The 17,064-nt window shown below is 39.9% G+C and overlaps 1 protein-coding gene across 10 annotated transcripts in view; it reads left to right on the top strand.

Annotated features, from left to right (window-relative positions):
- Positions 1 to 17,064, top strand: part of IL16 (interleukin 16) — a 116,225-nt gene that overhangs the window by 48,181 nt on the left and 50,980 nt on the right. Inside the window, exon 1 of one of the 10 annotated variants that reach the window (XM_067698586.1) lies at positions 12,234 to 12,417. The exons of the other annotated variants lie outside the window; for them this stretch is intronic. The gene's annotated coding sequence lies outside the window, so the exon portion shown is untranslated. Of the gene's footprint in view, positions 1 to 12,233; positions 12,418 to 17,064 lie in introns of those variants that run through there. 10 annotated transcript variants of the gene reach the window in all.

Raw genomic sequence — 17,064 nt, 5'->3', positions numbered from 1 at the left:
TGAGTATAATGAGGCCACCCTTAAGGCCTAGAGTCTATTGACATAGCCTGAGCTGGCATTGGTGTTTTTGAGCCAACACATGGGTTTACATTGGACATTGCTTTGGGCATTCCCATTGGAGTCACTGGACACTCGATCTGGGGGTCTGGAGTCACTGGACACTCAATCTGGGAATAGGAGAGCAACAGATGAGGCCAGATGTGTGGGAGGGCCTCCCTCTGGGGCTGCCTTTCTAAAAGGATACAGAATGCTTTGATCCACATGGGAATGGCCTCTGTAGTGTGGAAAACCCTGCTTTTCTTTACAAATTCAAATTATCGGTTAGGCAAAGTCACCACTCACGCAGAGTGACTCAGGATATGATGAGGTCAGATCAACCGTCTGAATCTCTGGCATGTACTGTTGCGGGGAGAGAGGGTGGTCGAGGCCCTCTGTGAGCAGACAAGTTTCTTCGTCTTGCTGCCTGCGAGCAGCTCAGCCTGTGGCTTTGAGGCCCAGCCTTCCTTGGCAAGTGGGAAACCCAATCCTTTGGCCGCTTGCCTCTTCCTGCCACAGAAGAGCAGCTTGTGGAGGCTGAGAGCAGCCCCTGGGAGGGAAGCTTGGGACTCCAGGACTCCCACGGAGTAGCCACATCCCCTGTGTGTGTGGGGAGGGAGCCTAGGGTGGTCCACGTGCAGGAAACTGGAGGGCCGGCCCACAGGTACGATTAAGGAGCACTTGCTGTCTTCCAGACATCACTTCACCTGATTTCTAGTTGCTCTTTCCATAGTCAAAGGCATTTGGAGCTATTTGCTTGGAAGCTGGTCTTCTGAAACTCATTGGTTCTGACAGGACACCATTTGGTTAGGGAAAGGGGGTCTGGTGGAGAGAAGCCGGAGGAGAAGGGAAATTGGGAAGAAGTAGTAAACCATCTACCTTTCCTACTCTTGTTTCTCAGTGTGGCCCTTCATATGTACATTACAGGCCACCTAAGGCTTCTCCCTATTCTTTGCATCCATCCCACTAGTTACTATCTCCAGGCTTCTGCCCTTGATGCCCCGGCTGCTTGGAATACCTCTGCTTGGAATACCTTCTTGACTCTTGTCTTCATGCATCCATGTCTTAGTCATCCATTAAGGCTCAGCATCAATAGAATATTGGTCACGAAGCTTTTCCCGATCCTTCCTTTATTCTTTAGTTTCCACTATCCCTACTTGAAACAACCTTCTCCCTCTGGATTTGTAGACCATGCTGTGCCTCCTTATTTTACTACAGTAACTTAAGACAGAAACACAAATGTATGTGTTCCCATTGAAGAATGAATTCTGGGTAGTAGTCACAGGAGAATGTCTGAAAAAATGTTAAAACCTGTGTGAGTTTCCATCACATGGATGTGTCATAATTTATTATTTTAGGATCTCAAAAATAGTTTGTCAAATACTGAGAATATAAAAATGAATTTATAAAATGTATATGCGCTCTAAAAAATAAAGTTGCCCTAAATACCTCTCTATCAATCATCAAGTTGAAGGAACAAAACTTACCATGAACTCTGTGGTCCCTTGAGTGCCCCTACCTGTTGCCATCCCATTCCCACTCTTAAAGAGGTAACCACTATCCTTAATTGTGGGGCTCTCATCCCCGGCTTTTCTTTCGAGTGTACCCTATCTGTTTATATTCCTGAATGATTTATTCTCTAGTTCTAGCTACTTTTTGTGTGTGTGTGTTTGTGCGGTATGCGGGCCTCTCACTGTTGTGGCCTCTCCCGTTGCGGAGTACAGGCTCCGGACGCGCAGGCTCAGCGGCCACGGCTCACGGGCCCAGCCGCTCCGCGGCATGTGGGATCTTCCCGGACCGGGGCACGAACCCGTGTCCCCTGCATCGGCAGGCGGACTCTCAACCACAGCGCCACTAGGGAAGCCCATAGTTCTAGCTACTTTCGATTAATCTTTTCATATCTTTTTAAAATCCTTTTACTTTTGACCTTCCTATGTCGTTATTTTCAAGTGGACAGCATATAGTTGGGTCATTTTAAACTTTTATCTACTCTGTCAGTCTATTTTGGATGTATTTAGATTGTTTCCATGTAAAGAAAAATCAGTGTGTTTAAATCATTTACATTTCAAGTAACGATTAATATGTTAGGGCTTAAGTCTGCCACCTTATTATTTGTTTTCTGTTTGTTTCCTCTATTTCTTGTTCCTTCGTTGCTTTTCTCTTGCCTTCCTGTGGATTACTGGAACATTTTTCAGAGTTCCGTTTGGATTTATTTACAATATTCTTGAGTATATCACTATTTATAATTTTCATAGAGGTTGCTATGTTATCGTATTGCTATGTATTGCCATATTGGTACAAGCGTTTTGCTATTTTGAGTGAAAACTGACTTCATTTAGGCCCCTTTACTCTCTTCATGTCTTAAATATTTCCTCTATATCCATTGAGTACCATATCAGATGACGTTACAACTTTTCCTTCAACCACAAATATGATTAAAGAAACTTATGAAGGGAAAAATAATCTATTATGTTTACTCCTGTTTTTACCAATTCTGCTGTTCTTTCCTTCCTGAAGTTTCCAGCTGTTTTATCATTTTCTTTTCATTTGGAGAGCTCCTTTGAGACGTTCTTTAAGGGTAGATCTAGCAACACATTCTTTTAGTTTTTCCTATATCTGAGAATATCTTTATTTCCTCTTCATTTCTGAAGGGTATTTTCGATGAATATGGGATTTATAGTTGGCATGAATTTTTCTTCACTTGAAAAATATTGTCTTCCTTCCTCCTGCCTTCCATGTTTTCAGTGAAATCTGTCTTTTGACTTGGTGTTTTTTGGGGGAGGTAATGTATCATTTCTCTCTGGTTGATTTTAAGAATTTTTTTCTCTGTCTGTAGGTTTCCAGAAGTTTAATTATGAGGTATCTTGGTGTTAATTTCTTCGGGTTTCTTGAATTCAGTTCTCTAATCTCCATTTGCTTCTTTTAAAAAACCTATTTCTTGGTGGACGTCTCTTAATTTTTCATTTGTATCAAGAGAATTTGTCAATGATTGTTGAAGCATTTCAATGATGACTGCTTTCTAATCCTTGTCAGATAATTCTGACATCTGATTCATCTTTGTAGTGGCATCAGTGGTTGTCTTTTCTTATTCAAATCATGTATTCCTGGCTCTTGATGTTAGAAGTGACTTTGAATTGTATCTTGGACATTTGCATTATTATGTTGGAGTCTCTTGATCTGGTTTAAATCTGCCATTTTAGCAGGCAGCCACCTGCTTACGTTTAACATATAGTTCTGGACTACTTTTGCGGGCTCTTGTTGTAATGACATTTTTAAGAGCCCTTGCTATGCTATTCTGGTCTGCTTCATTTTTCTGGCATGGCTAGAGCTCTCGCTTAATCCCTGCAGTTCTGCCTGCTGGGATGGAGAGAGCTTCTCTGGCCTGCCGGTATCACTGGTGACCATCTGCCGCTCAGGGTGAGGATGGGCGGAAGCTTCTGGCCCTGGGTCTCCTTTGCCACTAGCTGGAGGGCAGGAATACTGATCCTGCCCACACAGGTGGATCGACCTCCTGCTTGTGCCCCTGTTATAGACTGGGGGCTGGGTCAGCCTGGGGCTTTGCTGCTGCCGCTGCTGCAGGTAGATTGGACCACCTGCCGGTGCTCTAGTTGTAGAACAGGGGCTGGGACGCCCGCCAGGGTTTGCTGCTGCCAAGACAGACATGTCACACCTCCTGTTGGTACCCTGGTTGTGGGGCAGGGGCTGGGGATCCCACTAGGTCTTTGTTGGTGTTTCCCATTTCCTGGTCTTGTGGCCAGACCAGAGAGAGCATTGTTGTTTGTTTGCTTGTTTCTTGTCATTGCCTATTGGCAGTTCTGGGTCACAGGCCTTTCCAGGGCTTGATTTGGGTGTATAGTTCTTTATAAGAAACACAAAAAATTCACCAGGCTGTCATTCATCAAATTCTGTGGTCGCTCGCCAATTAGCCTTCTCCTTGCTGGCATTCAGAATCTTTTTATTGTTATCTGTTGAATAATTTCCAGGGTATTTAGTTGTATTTATCAGAGAGGAGGAAAGTGAGTCGACACCATCTTGTCCTAGAACCGGAAGTCTCAGTTCTACTTATTTTTGAAGATGATATGATCGCAATTGCATAGACTTACTTCTGTTACTCCGTGTTATGTTCCAGAAATTTATTCATGTTATTCCATTTTGCTGTGGTTCATTGATCTTCACTGCTTTACGGTATTCTATTTTGTGAACACACAATTAATTTATCCATCCTACTACAGACGGGCTTTGGGGATATTTCCCTTTACTTCTCTTCAGAGACTGTACTGCAGTGGTCACTCTTGTACATTTCTCCATGTGCATGTCTGCAAGTTTCACTAGGGCATAAAAATAGATGAGGAAGCAGTGAGCCTTAGGGCACGAATATCTTCATTTGTACCAGATATGCCAAATTATTTTCTAAAGTGATTGTGGCATCTACCCTTCCATCAACAGGTGTAAGTTTCTGATTGCTCTGCACCTTCATCAGTTTTCTTTTTAAAGATTTATTTGATGGGGATCATTTTTTAAAGCCTTTATTGAATTTGTTTCAATATTGCTTCTGTTTTATGTTTTGGTTTTTTGGCCGTGAGCCTTGTGGGATCTTAGCTCCCTGACCAGGGATCAAACCCGCACTCCCTGCATTGGGAGGTGCAATCTTAACCACTGGACCACCAGGGAAGTCCCCATCAATTCTTGACATCATCAGGCTTTGAAACTTTCCAGTCTGGGGCCTGTTAAATTGTCTTTCATATTGATTGTAATTTGCATTTCCCTAATTACTAGTAAGGTTGCACATACTTCCACGTGTTTATGAAACTTTTGAATTTCCTCTTATGTGATAGGTCCTTCCAAGCTTTTTCTGTTTTTCTTTTGAGTTGTTGGTCTTTTTCTTTTCCTAATTTTTAGCGTGTCCTTTTACTCCTTTAGGTGATGAGCAGAAGTTCTTCATTTTAACGTGGGAGTTGTCAATCATGTCCTTTGTACTTTGTGCTTTTTGTATCTTATTGGAAAATTTCATCCTTTTCTAAAGTAAACACATTCTCCTACAATGTCTGTTCTCTTCTACTGTCTTCTGAGCATCATATAATTTTGTTGTTATGTTTTTAATCCACCTGGAATTGATATTTGTGAAGTGTAGGGGTACATTATCATTTTTTCCACATGGTTAATCTGTTTTCCCAGCAGGCCTATTGAAGTGCCCCTCTTTCCCCACAGATATGAGTATAGTATTAGTTCTCTCACAGATCAAGTTTCCTCATATGAATGTGAAGCTGTTTCTAGGCTCTCTGTCCTGTTCTATTGGTCAGTTTGCTACTGTTATGCCAAAACTCTACTGTCTTGATCATTATGTTTTTAAAATAAGTATTGTTCTCTTGTATTGAAATTTCTCTCTCTTCGTGCTTTTTAAGGTCTGTGTCTTTCTTTGAGGCCCTTGGCTTCTTGATAAAAATTTAAAGATCAGTTTGTGATGTTCTAAAACACATTTGAAATTTTGGTTAGTACTGCATTAAATTTGTAAATGAATTTGGGGGAGAACTTACATTTATAGAATAGTAAGCCTCCCATTTTCATGAACATAATGTACCTCTCCGTTATTCAGGCCTTAGTTAATGATTTTCAGTAAGCTTTGTAATTTTTCTCAGAAAGGGCTTACATATCTTTCATTGGATTAGTTCCTAGCATTCTTTATTTTCTGGTGCAGTTGTAAATGTCAGCTTTTTAATAATCCTATTTTCTAACTGCTACTTCCTGGAATATAGAAATGCATCTTAAAATAGTTTTTGAAATTAAATTGTTTCCAGATTATTGTAGATTCATATGAAGATATGAGAAAATAATACAAAGAGTAAAATAATACAAATACAAAATAATACAAAGAGAAGATAATACAAATAATACAAATACAAAATAATACAAAGAGAAAATACAAATACAAAATAATACAAAGAGAAAATAATACAAATACAAATAATACATAGTTTTCCCCAGTGGTAACATCTTGTAAAATTATAGTATACTGTCACAGTCAGATTATTGGTATTGAAGTAGTCAGTATACAGAACAATTTCTGTTACTACAAGGATTCCTTATGTTGCTTTCTTATAGCCACACTCAGTTGTCTCCCACCTGTACCTCTGCCTTCACCTATGGCAACCATTTCTATACTTCTGTCGTTTGAAAGCTTTGTGTAAATGGTACCACACAGTATGTAACCTTTGGGGACTGGCTTTTTTTCACTCGGCATAATTCTCTGGAGGTTCATCCAGGGTTTTGCATGCATCAGTAGTTAGTTCCTTTTTACTACTGAGTAGTAAGCATTGCATGGCAGGGGTGTGCAGTCATCCCTCGGCATCTGCAGGTTCTGCCTCCACGATCCCCAGTTGGTTGCACCAGCGAGTGTGGAGCCTGCAGATGGGAGGGCAGACTGGACATAAGCGACTTGAGCATCTGCAGATTTGGTACCCTCGGAAGTCCTTGAACCAGTCCTTCCCTGGAACAAATGTAACACGGTTTGTTTAACCATTCACCATCGAAGGACATCTTTGGTGTTTTCACTTTGGGGCAATTATGAATAGCGATGATGTTAACATTCCTGTATAGGTTTGGTGTGAACATAAATTTTCTGTTCGCTGGGATAAATGCCCAGGAGTGCAGTTTTTGGGTTGTGCCATAGTTTTGTGTTTTAGTTTTAAAGAAACCGCTGAACAGTTTTCCAGCGTGGCTGTACCATTCTACATTCATGTAAACAAAGTATAAGTGATCCAGTTTCTCTGTATCCTCCTTAGTATTTGATGTCACTATTTTAAATTTTAGCCATTCTGATAGGTGTGTAGTGATATCTCATTGTGGTTTTAATTTGTGTTTCACTAATGGCTGATAATGTTAACTGTATTTTCATGTGCTTATTTACCATCTGTATATCCTCTTCAGTGAAATGCCTGCTCCTATCTTTGCCTCATTTTCATTTTTTGAATTTTATTTTATTTTTTTATACAGCAGGTTCTCATTAGTTATCTATTTTACACATATTAGTGTATGTATGTCAATCCCAATCTCCCAGTTCATCCCACCACCACCACCACCCCTTCCCCCTGCTTTCCCCCCTTGGTGTCCATACTTCTGTTCTCTACATCTGTCTCTATTCCTGCCTTGCAAACTGGTTCTTCTGTACCATTTTTCTAGATTCCACATATATGCGTTAATATACGATATTTGTTTTACTCTTTCTGACTTAATATCACTCTGTATGACAGTCTCTAGTTCCATGCGTGTCTCCACAAATGACCCAGTTTCGTTCTTTTTTATGGCTGAGTAATATTCCATTGTATATATGTACCACATCTTCTTTATCCATTCATCTGTTTATGAACATTTAGGTTGCTTCCATGACCTGGCTATTGTATATAGTGCTGCAAGTGCATGTGTCTTTTTGAATTATGGTTTTCTCTGGGTATGCCCAGTAGTGGGATTGCTGGGTGGTATGGTAGTTCTATTTTTAGTTTTTTAAGGAACCTCCATACTGTTCTCCATAGTGGCTGCATCAATTTACATTCCCACCAGAGGTGGAGGAGTGTTCCTTTTTCTCCACACGCTCTCCAGCATTTGTTGTTTGTAGATTTTCTGATGATGCCCATTCTAACTGGTGGGAGGTGATGTCTCATTGTACTTTTGATTTGCATTTCTCTAATAATTAGTGATGTTGAGCAGCTTTTCATGTGCCTCTTGGCCATCTGTATGTCCTCCTTGAGAGAAATGTCTATTTAGATCTTCCACCCATTTTTTGATAGGGTAGTTTTTTTTTTTAATATTGAGCTGCAGGAGCTGTTTGTATATTTTGGAGATTAATGCCTTGTCTGTTGATTCATTTGCAAATATTTTCTCCCATTCTGAGAGTTGCCTTTTCATCTTGTTTGTAGTTTCCTTTGCTGTGCAGAAGCTTTTAAGTTTCATTAGGTCCCATTTGTTTATTTTTGTTTTTATTTCCATTACTCTAGGAGGTGGGTCAAAAAAGATCTTGCTGTGATTTATGTCAAAGAGGGTTCTTCCTATGTTTTCCTCTAAGAGTTTTATAGTGTCCGGTCTTACATTTAGGTCTTTAATCCATTTTGAGTTTATTTTTGTGTATGGTGTTAGGGAGTGTTCTAATTTCATTCTTTCACATGTAGCTGTCCAGTTTTCCCAGCACCACTTATTGAAGAGACTGTCTTTTCTCCATTGTATATCCTTGCCTCCTTTGTCATAGATTAGTTGACCATAGATGCGTGGGTTAATCTCTGGGCCTTCTATCTTGCTGCATTTATCTATATTTCTGTTTTTGTGGCAGTACCATATTTTCTTGATTACTGTAGCTTTGTAGTATAGTCTGAAATCAGGGAGTCTGATTCCTCCAGCTCCTTTTTTTCCCCCTCAAGATTGCTTTGGCTCTTCAGGGTCTTTTGTGTCTCCATACAAATTTTAAGATTTTTTGTTTTAGTTTCATAAAAAATGCCATTGGTAATTTGATAGGGATTGCATTGAATCTGTAGATTGCTTTGGGTAGTATAGTCATTTTCACAATATTGATTCTTCCAATCCAAGAACATGGTATATCTCTCCATCTGTTTGTGTCATCTTTGATTTCTTTCATCACTATCTTATAGTTTTCTGAATACAGGTCTTTTACCTCCTTAGGTGGGTTTATTCCTACATATTTTATTCTTTTTATTGCACTGGTGAATGGGATTATTTCCTTAATTTCTCTTTCTGATCTTTCATTGTTAGTGTATAGGAATGCAAGAGATTTCTGTGCATTAATTTTGTATCCTGCAACTTTACCGATTTTATTGATTAGCTCTACTAGTTTTCTGGTGGCATCTTTAGGATTCTCTATGTATAGTATCATGTCACCTGCAAACAGTGACAGTTTTACTTCTTCTTTTCCAATTTGTGTTCCTTTTATTTCTTTTTCTTCTCTGATTTCCATGGCTAGGACTTCCAAAACTATGTTGAATAATAGTGGTGAGAGTGGACATCCTTGTCTCATTCCTGATCTTAGAGGAAATACTTTCAGCTTTTCACCATTGAGAATGATGTTTGCTGTGGGTTTGTCATATATGGTCTTTATTATGTTGAAGTAGGTTCCCTCTGTGCCCACTTTTTAGAGAGTTTTTATCATCATGGGTGTTGAATTTTGTCAAAAGCTTTTTCTGCATCTAGTGAGATGATCATATGGTTTTGATTCTTCAGTTTATTAATAAGGTGTATCACATTGATTGTTTTGTGTGTATTGAAGAATCCTTGCATCCCTGGGATAAACCCCACTTGATCATGGTATATGATCCGTTTAATGTGTTGTTGGATTCTGTTTGCTAGTATTTTGTTGAAGAGTTTGCATCTATATTAATCAGTGATATTGCTTTGTAATTTTCTTTTTTTGTAGTATCTCTGTCTTATTTTGTTATCGGGGTGATGATGGCCATGTAGAATGAGTTTGGGAGTGTTCCTTCCTCTGCAATTTTTTGGAAGAGTTGGAGAAGGATGGGTGTTAGCTCTTCTCTGAATGTTTGATAGAATTCACCTGTGAAGCCATCTGGTCCTTGACTTTTGTTTGTTGGAAGAATTTTAATCACAGTTTTAATTTCATTACTTGTGATTGGTCTGTTCATATTTTTTGTTTCTTCCTGGTTCAGCCTTGGAAGGTTATACTTTTGCAAGAATTTGTCCATTTCTTCCAGGTTGCCCATTTTATTGGCATAGAGTTGCTTGTAGCAGTCTCTTACAATGCTTTGCATTTCTGTGGTGTCTGTTGTAACTTCTCCTTTTTCATTTGTAATTTTATTGATTTGAGTCCTCTCCCTCTTTTTCTTGATGAGTCTGGCTAAAGGTTTATCAATTTTGTTTATCTTCTCAAAGAACCACCTTTTAGTTTTATTGATCTTTGCTATTGTTTTCTTTCTTTCTGTTTCATTTATTTCTGCTCTGATCTTTATAATTTCTTTCCTTCTACTAACTTTGGGTTTTATTTGTTCTTTTTTCTCTAGTTCCTTTAGATGTAAGGTTAGATTGTTTATTTGAGATTTTTCTTGTTTCTTGAGGTAGGATTGTATTGCTATGAACTTCCCTCTTAGAACTGCTTTTGCTGCATCCCATAGGTTTTGGATGGTCGTGTTTTCGTTGTCATTTGTCTCAAGGAAGTTTTAAATTTCCTCTTTGATGATTTCTTCATTGATCTCTTGGTTATTTAGTAACATATGGTTTAGCCTCCATGTGATTGTGTTTTTTGCATTTTTTTCCCTTGTGATTTATTTCTAATCACATAGCATTGTGGTCAGAAAGGATACTTGATATGATTTCAATTTCCTTAAATTTACCAAGGCTTGATTTGTGACCCAGGATGTGATCTATCTTGGAGAATATTCAGTGTGCGCTTGAGAAGAAAGTGTAATCTGCTGCTTTCGAATGGAATGTCCTATAAATATCAATTAAATCTATCTGGTCTATTGTGTCATTTAGAGCTTGTGTTTCCTTATTAATTTTCTGTCTGGATGATCTGTCAGTTGGTATAAGTGATGTGTTAAAGTCCCACACTCTAATTGTGTTGTTGTTAATTTCCTCTTTTATAGCTGTTAGCATTTGCCTTATGTATTGAGGTGCTCCTATGTTGGGTGCATATATATTTATAATTGTTATATCTTCTTCTTGGATTGATCCCTTGATCATTATGTAGTTTCCTTCCTTGTCTCTTTGTAACAGTATTTATTTTAAAGCTTATTTTATCTGACATGAGTATTGCTACTCCAGCTTTCTTTTGATTTCCATTTGCATGGAATATCTTTTTCCATCCCCGCACTTTCAGTCTGTTTGTGTCCCTAGGTCTGAAGTGGGTCTCTTGTAGATAGCATGTATATGGGTCTTGTTTTTGTATCTATTCAGTGAACCTGTGTCTTTTGGTTGGAGCATTTAATCCATTCACATTTAAGGTAATTATTGATTTGTATGTTCCTATTACCATTTTCTTAATAGTTTTGGATTTGTTTTTGTAGGTCCTTTTCTTCTCTTGTGTTTCCCACTTAGAGAAGTTCCTTTAGCATTTGTTGTAGAGCTGGTTTGGTGGTGCTGAATTTGCTTAGCTTTTGCTTGTCTGTAAAGCTTTTGAATTCTCTGTCGAATCTGAATGAGATCCTTGCTGGGCAGAGTAACCTTCGTTGTAGGTTCTTCCCTTTCATCACTTTAAATATATTGTGCCACTTCCTTCTGGCTTGTAGAGTTTCTGCTGAGAAATCAGCTGTTAACCTTATGGGAGTTCCCTTGTATGTTATTTGTCGTTTTTCCCTTGTTGCTTTTAATAATTTTCTTTGTCTTTAATTTTTGTCAGTTTGATTACTATGTGTCTCGGTGTGTTTCTCCTTGGGTTTATCCTGCCTGGGACTCTCTGTGCTTCCTGGACTTGGGTGGCTATTTCCTTTCCCATGTTAGGGAAGTTTTAGAGTATAATCTCTTCAAATATTTTCTTGGGTACTTTCTCTTTCTCTTCTCCTTCTGGGACCCCTATAATGCGAATGTTGGTGCATTTAATGTTGTCCCAGAGGTCTCTTAGGCTGTCTTCATTTCTTTTCATTCTTTTTTCTTTATTCTGTTCCATGGCAGTGAATTCCACCATTCTGTCTTCCAGGTCACTTATCCATTCTTCTGCCTCAGTTATTCTGCTATTGATTCCTTCTAGTGTATTTTTCATTTCAGTTATTGCATTGTTCATCCCTGTTTGTTTGTTTTTTAATTTTTCTACGTGTTTTTTCTTTAATTCTTCTAGGTCTTTGTTAAACATTTCTTGCATCTCCTCGATCTTTGCCTCCATGCTTTTTCTGAGGTCCTGGATCATCTTCACTATCATTATTCTGAATTCTTTTTCTGGAAGGTTGCCTATCTCCACTTCATTTAGTTGTTTTTCTGGGCTTTTATCTTGTTCCTTCCTCTGGTATATAGTCCTCGGCCTTTTCATTTTGTCTATCTTTCTGTGAATGTGGTTTTCCTTCCACAGGCTGCAGAATTGTAGTTCTTGCTTCTGCTGTCTGCCCTCTGGTGGATGAGGCTATCTAAGAAGCTTGTGTAAGCTTCCTGATGGGAGGGGCTAGTGGTGGGTAGAGCTGGGTGTTGCTCTGGTGGGCAGAGCTCAGTAAAACTTTAATCTGCTTGTCTGCTGATGGGTGGGGCTGGGTTCCCCCCCATTGGTTGTTTGGCCTGAGGCGATCCAGCACTAGGGGCCACAGGCTCTTTGGTGGGGCTAGTAGCAGACTCCAGGAGGGCTTATGCCAAGGAGCACTTCCCAGAACCTCTGCTGCCAGTGTCCCTGTCCCTGCGGTGAGTCACAGTCACCCCCTGCCTCCGCAAGAGACCCTCCAACACCAGCAGGTAAGTCCGGTTTAGTCTCCTATGGGGTCACTGCTCCTTCCCCCTGGGTCCTTATGTACACACTACTTTGTGTGTGCCCTCCCAGATTGGAGTCTCTGTTTTCCCCGGTCCTGTTGAAGTCCTGCAATCAAATTCTGCTAGCCTTCAAAGTCTGATTCTCTAGGAATTCCTCCTCCCCTTGCCGGAACCCCAAGTTGGGAAGCCTGAGGTGGGACTCAGAACCTTCACTCCAGTGGGTGGACTTCTGTCGTGTAAGTGTTCTCCAGTTTGTGAGTCACCCACCCAGCAGTTATGGGATTTGATTTTATTGTGATTGTGCCCCTCCTACCGTCTCACTGAGGCATCTCCTTTGTCTTTGGATGTGGGGTATCTCTTTTGGTGAGTTCCAGTGTCTTCTGTCAATGATTGTTCAGCAGTTAGTTGTGATTCAGGTGCTTTTTCATGAGGGGGTCCATCCTTGGCTGTTATTGGCAAAGAGAGCCCATGATTTTTTGAGGGGGCCGCTATTTTGCATGGAAACATCACTACAAAGGTAGTGACATCTAAATTTATTCTTGAAGAATGAAGGGGAGCCAGCGTGGGTAACTATACAGATAGGACAGGACACATAGGGTCTACCGATAGGACGTGTAACTAACTGGGCGCAATGGAGGCTTGAGTCAGTTTGAGTATTTTTTTTTCTTAATTTTTAATGGAGTATAGTTGCTTTACAATGTTGTATTAGTTTCAGGTATACAGCAAAGTGAATCTGCTATACATATACATAAATCGGCTCTCTTTTTTTTTCTTTTAGATTCTTTTCCCATGTAGACCATTACAGAGTATTGAGTAGAGTTCCCTGTGCTATACAGCAGGTTATTATTAGTTATCTATTTTATATATAGTAGTGTGTATATGTCAGTTCCAATCTCCCAATTTATCCCTCCCCCTTCCCTTATCCCCTGATAACCACGTTTGTTTTCTACATCTGTGACTCTACTTCTGTTTTGTAAATAAGTTCATTTGTACCCTTTTTTTTTTTTAGATTCCACATATAAGCAATATCATATGATATTTGTCTTTCTGTGTCTGACTTACTTCACTCAGTATGACAATCTCTAGGTCCATCCATGTTGCTGCAAATGGCATTATTTTGTTCTTTTTTATGGCTGAGTAATATTCCATTGTATATATGTACCACATCTTCTTTATCCATTCCTCTGCTGATGTATATTTAGGTTGCTTCCATGTCCTAGCTATTGTAAATAGTGCTGCAATGAATATTGGGGTGCATGTATCTTCTTGAATTATGGTTTTCTCTGGGTATATGCCCAGGAGTGGGATTGCTGGTTCATATGGTAGTTCAATTTTTAGTTTTTTAAGGAACCTCCATAGTGTTCTCCATAGTGGCTGTACCAATTTAACATTGCTACCAACAATGTAGGAGGGTTCCCTTTTCTCCACACCCCATCTCCAGCACTTATTGTTTGTAGATTTTTGTTTTTGTTTTTGTTTTTTGTTTTTTTGTTGTTTTGCAGTATGCAGGCCTCTCACTGTTGTGGCATCTCCCGTTGCGGAGCACAGGCTCCGGACGCGCAGGCTCAGCGGCCATGGCTCACGGGCCTAGTTGCTCCGCGGCATGTGGGAACTTCCTGGACCGGGGCACAAACCCGTGTCCCCTGCGTCGGCAGGCGGACTCTCAACCACTGCGCCACCAGGGAAGCCCTGTTTGTAGATTTTTTGATGATAGCCATTCTGACTGGCGTGAGGTGATACCTCATTGTGGTTTTGATTTGCATTTCTCTAATAATTAGTAATGTTGAGCATCTTTTCATGTACGTTTTGGCCATCTGTATGTCTTCTTTGGAGAAATGTCTATTTAGATCTTCTTCCCGTTTTTTGATTGGGTTATTTTATTTATTTATTTTTTTGGTAGTGTTAGAGAAGGAAGGACCTTCAATGACATGCCAGGGAGTTTGGATTTGATCTTCAATACGTCATAGATTTAATTAGGAAGTCTCATGCATACCATCTGCGTTTTTGTGAAATCATGCTGTCAGCAGAGTGTAGAGGGGTTGAAGTGAGAAAAGACTGGGGGCAGGGAAATTGTGAATGAATGAATGAATGGATGAATATTCCATTTTAAGTGGTTTTATTAAGATATAACTCACACACCATACAATTCACTTATTTAAAGTATACTGTTGAGTGATTTTTAGTGTATTTACAGAGTGGTGCAACCTTCACCACTATCTGATCTTAGAATGTTTTCATTACCCACAAAAGCCATCTAATACCCATTAGCAGTCATTCCTCATTACCCCCTCCCCACCACACTATTGCTCCATCCTTAATCGTCTACTAATCTACTTTCTGCTCTCTATAGGTTTGCCTCTTCTGGACATCTACTATAAATGGAATCATACAGTGTATGGTCTTTTGTCACTGGCTTTTTTCGCTTGAGTAATGTTTTCAGGGGTCATTATGTTATATATTAGTACTTCATTCCTTTTTATTGCCAAATCATATTCCATTGTATAGATATACAATATTTTATTCACCTGTCCATCAGCAGATGGACACTTGGGTTGTTTCTGCTTTGGGGCTATAATGTATAATGCTGCTTTGAACATTTGTGGACAAGTTTTTGTGTGGATGTATATTTTCATTTCTCTTGAGTACATACCTAAGAAAGGGATTGCTGGATCATCTGGGAACTGTATATTTAACTTTTAGAAGAACTGCCAAGCTGTTTCCAAAGCATCTGCATCATTTTTTATTTCTACCAGCAATGTATGAGGGTTCTATTTTTTCCAAATCCTCCATATATTAGTGGATGTTCAGTGGGTGTGATGACAGCCATCCTAGTTGGTGTAAAGTGGTATCTCATTGTGGTTTTGATTTGCATGTCCTTGACGGCTGATGATGTTGAGGCTGTTTTCATGTGTCTCTTGGCTTCTTGTGTATCTTCTTTGGGAAGATATCTAATCAGATCCTTTGTCCATTTTAAAAATTGGATCATTTGTCTTTCTATAATTGAATTGTAAAAGTTCTTTATATATTCTTTTTAAAAAAATATTTTATTTATTTATTTGGTTACATTTTATTTATTTATTTGGTTGCGCCGGCTCCTTAGTTGTGGCATGTGAACTCTTAGTTGTGGCATGCATGTGGGAACTAGTTCCCTGACCAGGAATCGAACCCGTGTCCCCTGAATTGGGAGCATGGAGTCTTAACCACTGAGCCACCAGGGAAGTCCCTCTTTCTGTATTCTTGATACAAGTCCCTTATCAGATATATGAGTTGAAAATATTTTCTTCAGTTCTGTGGGTTGTCTTTTCACTGTCTTGATGGCGTCCTTTAGAACACAAAAGGTTTTAATTTTGAAGAAGTCCATTTATCTGTATTTTCTTTTGTCACTCGTGCTTTTGATGTCATATCTACCAAGTCTTTCTCTAACCCAAGTTCATGAATATTTAGTCCTATATTTTTTTTCTAAGAGTTTTATAGTTGTAGCTCTTACTTGTAGGTCTATGATTTATTTTGAATTAATTTTTGTGTATGGTGTGAGGAAGGGGTCCAACTTCATTCTTTGACATGTGGATATCCAGTTGTCCCAGACCATTTGTTCAAAATATTCTTAAAAATACTTTTCTTAGCTGCCATAGGCCATTGTAATTAGCCTAATCTAAAAGGTATACTATGAACTAGAACACAGCCAGCAAGAACGGATGTGTTGGGGCATCTTGAGAAGGTAGAATTACAAGGACTCTGTGGCTGTGGTCATGTAGGGACCACGGGAGGAGAAGCAGGACTTTTGGAGGACTCCTAGGTTTCTGGTTTCCACCCTTCCTCTCCATATCAGGAGGTATGTGGCCTCAGCATCCCACGTGACCATGTGACCATCCCAGAACCCATCTGCTGGGGCCAGTTATTTAACCTTCTGACTTAAAGGTCAAGTCTGCTGCTGCATGATCAACCCAACCACAGGAAACAAGCCTTGATCAGGAGGGCAGTTGGATTCCATTTTATGGCTCCCTTAGCAGCTATAGCATCTCAGTTCAAAGAGAAAATGGAAAGGCTTGTATGTAAGAGGAATGCAGTCACCAAGCTCCAGAAGGACCAAGCTGTGTCAGCCATGTTAAGGGTCTGGATACAAAATGAACGCTTCTAACAGAGTAATAGAGCCTTGGAACCTTTGGGGAACAGTTTAGACTCCAGAATAATGTTGCTTGTAGAAAGCAATGCCCCAGAATTCTGCATCTTCATTCCAGGTTTATTCCTTGGTTGCATGCGGATCATGGGTTTTTTCCATTGCTTGGGGTTGGCTGTTAAGTCCTAGCAGTTACGTGACTGGTCCTTACTTTGGGAGGGCTCTCTGGACAGTCTACCTCATTCCCCACTCAGGCACCAGTGGGACCGATACATGCAGAGACTGCCACCCAGGTAACGATGGGGCACACCACCCACAGAACTGCTGCTCTGGGTTGCAGTCTCTGAGGAGAACAAGGGGAGATGTGTCTGGAAATGACTTTGCCAGCCTCTGACCTCAGGGACAAATCCTTGGCCTCAAGAGCAGCCCCACCTTGGGAGCAAGAATAGAAGAGTTCTGTTCTGTGGGCTGGTGGGGGAGCTGTTCTGTGCAAATGTTCGTAGGGGCTCCTACAG

Source organism: Pseudorca crassidens, chromosome 1, assembly GCF_039906515.1.
Source record: "Pseudorca crassidens isolate mPseCra1 chromosome 1, mPseCra1.hap1, whole genome shotgun sequence".
Taxonomy (NCBI): domain Eukaryota; kingdom Metazoa; phylum Chordata; class Mammalia; order Artiodactyla; family Delphinidae; genus Pseudorca; species Pseudorca crassidens.
Note: the sequence above shows the minus strand (reverse complement) of the source record. Positions and strands in the feature narration are given on the sequence as shown.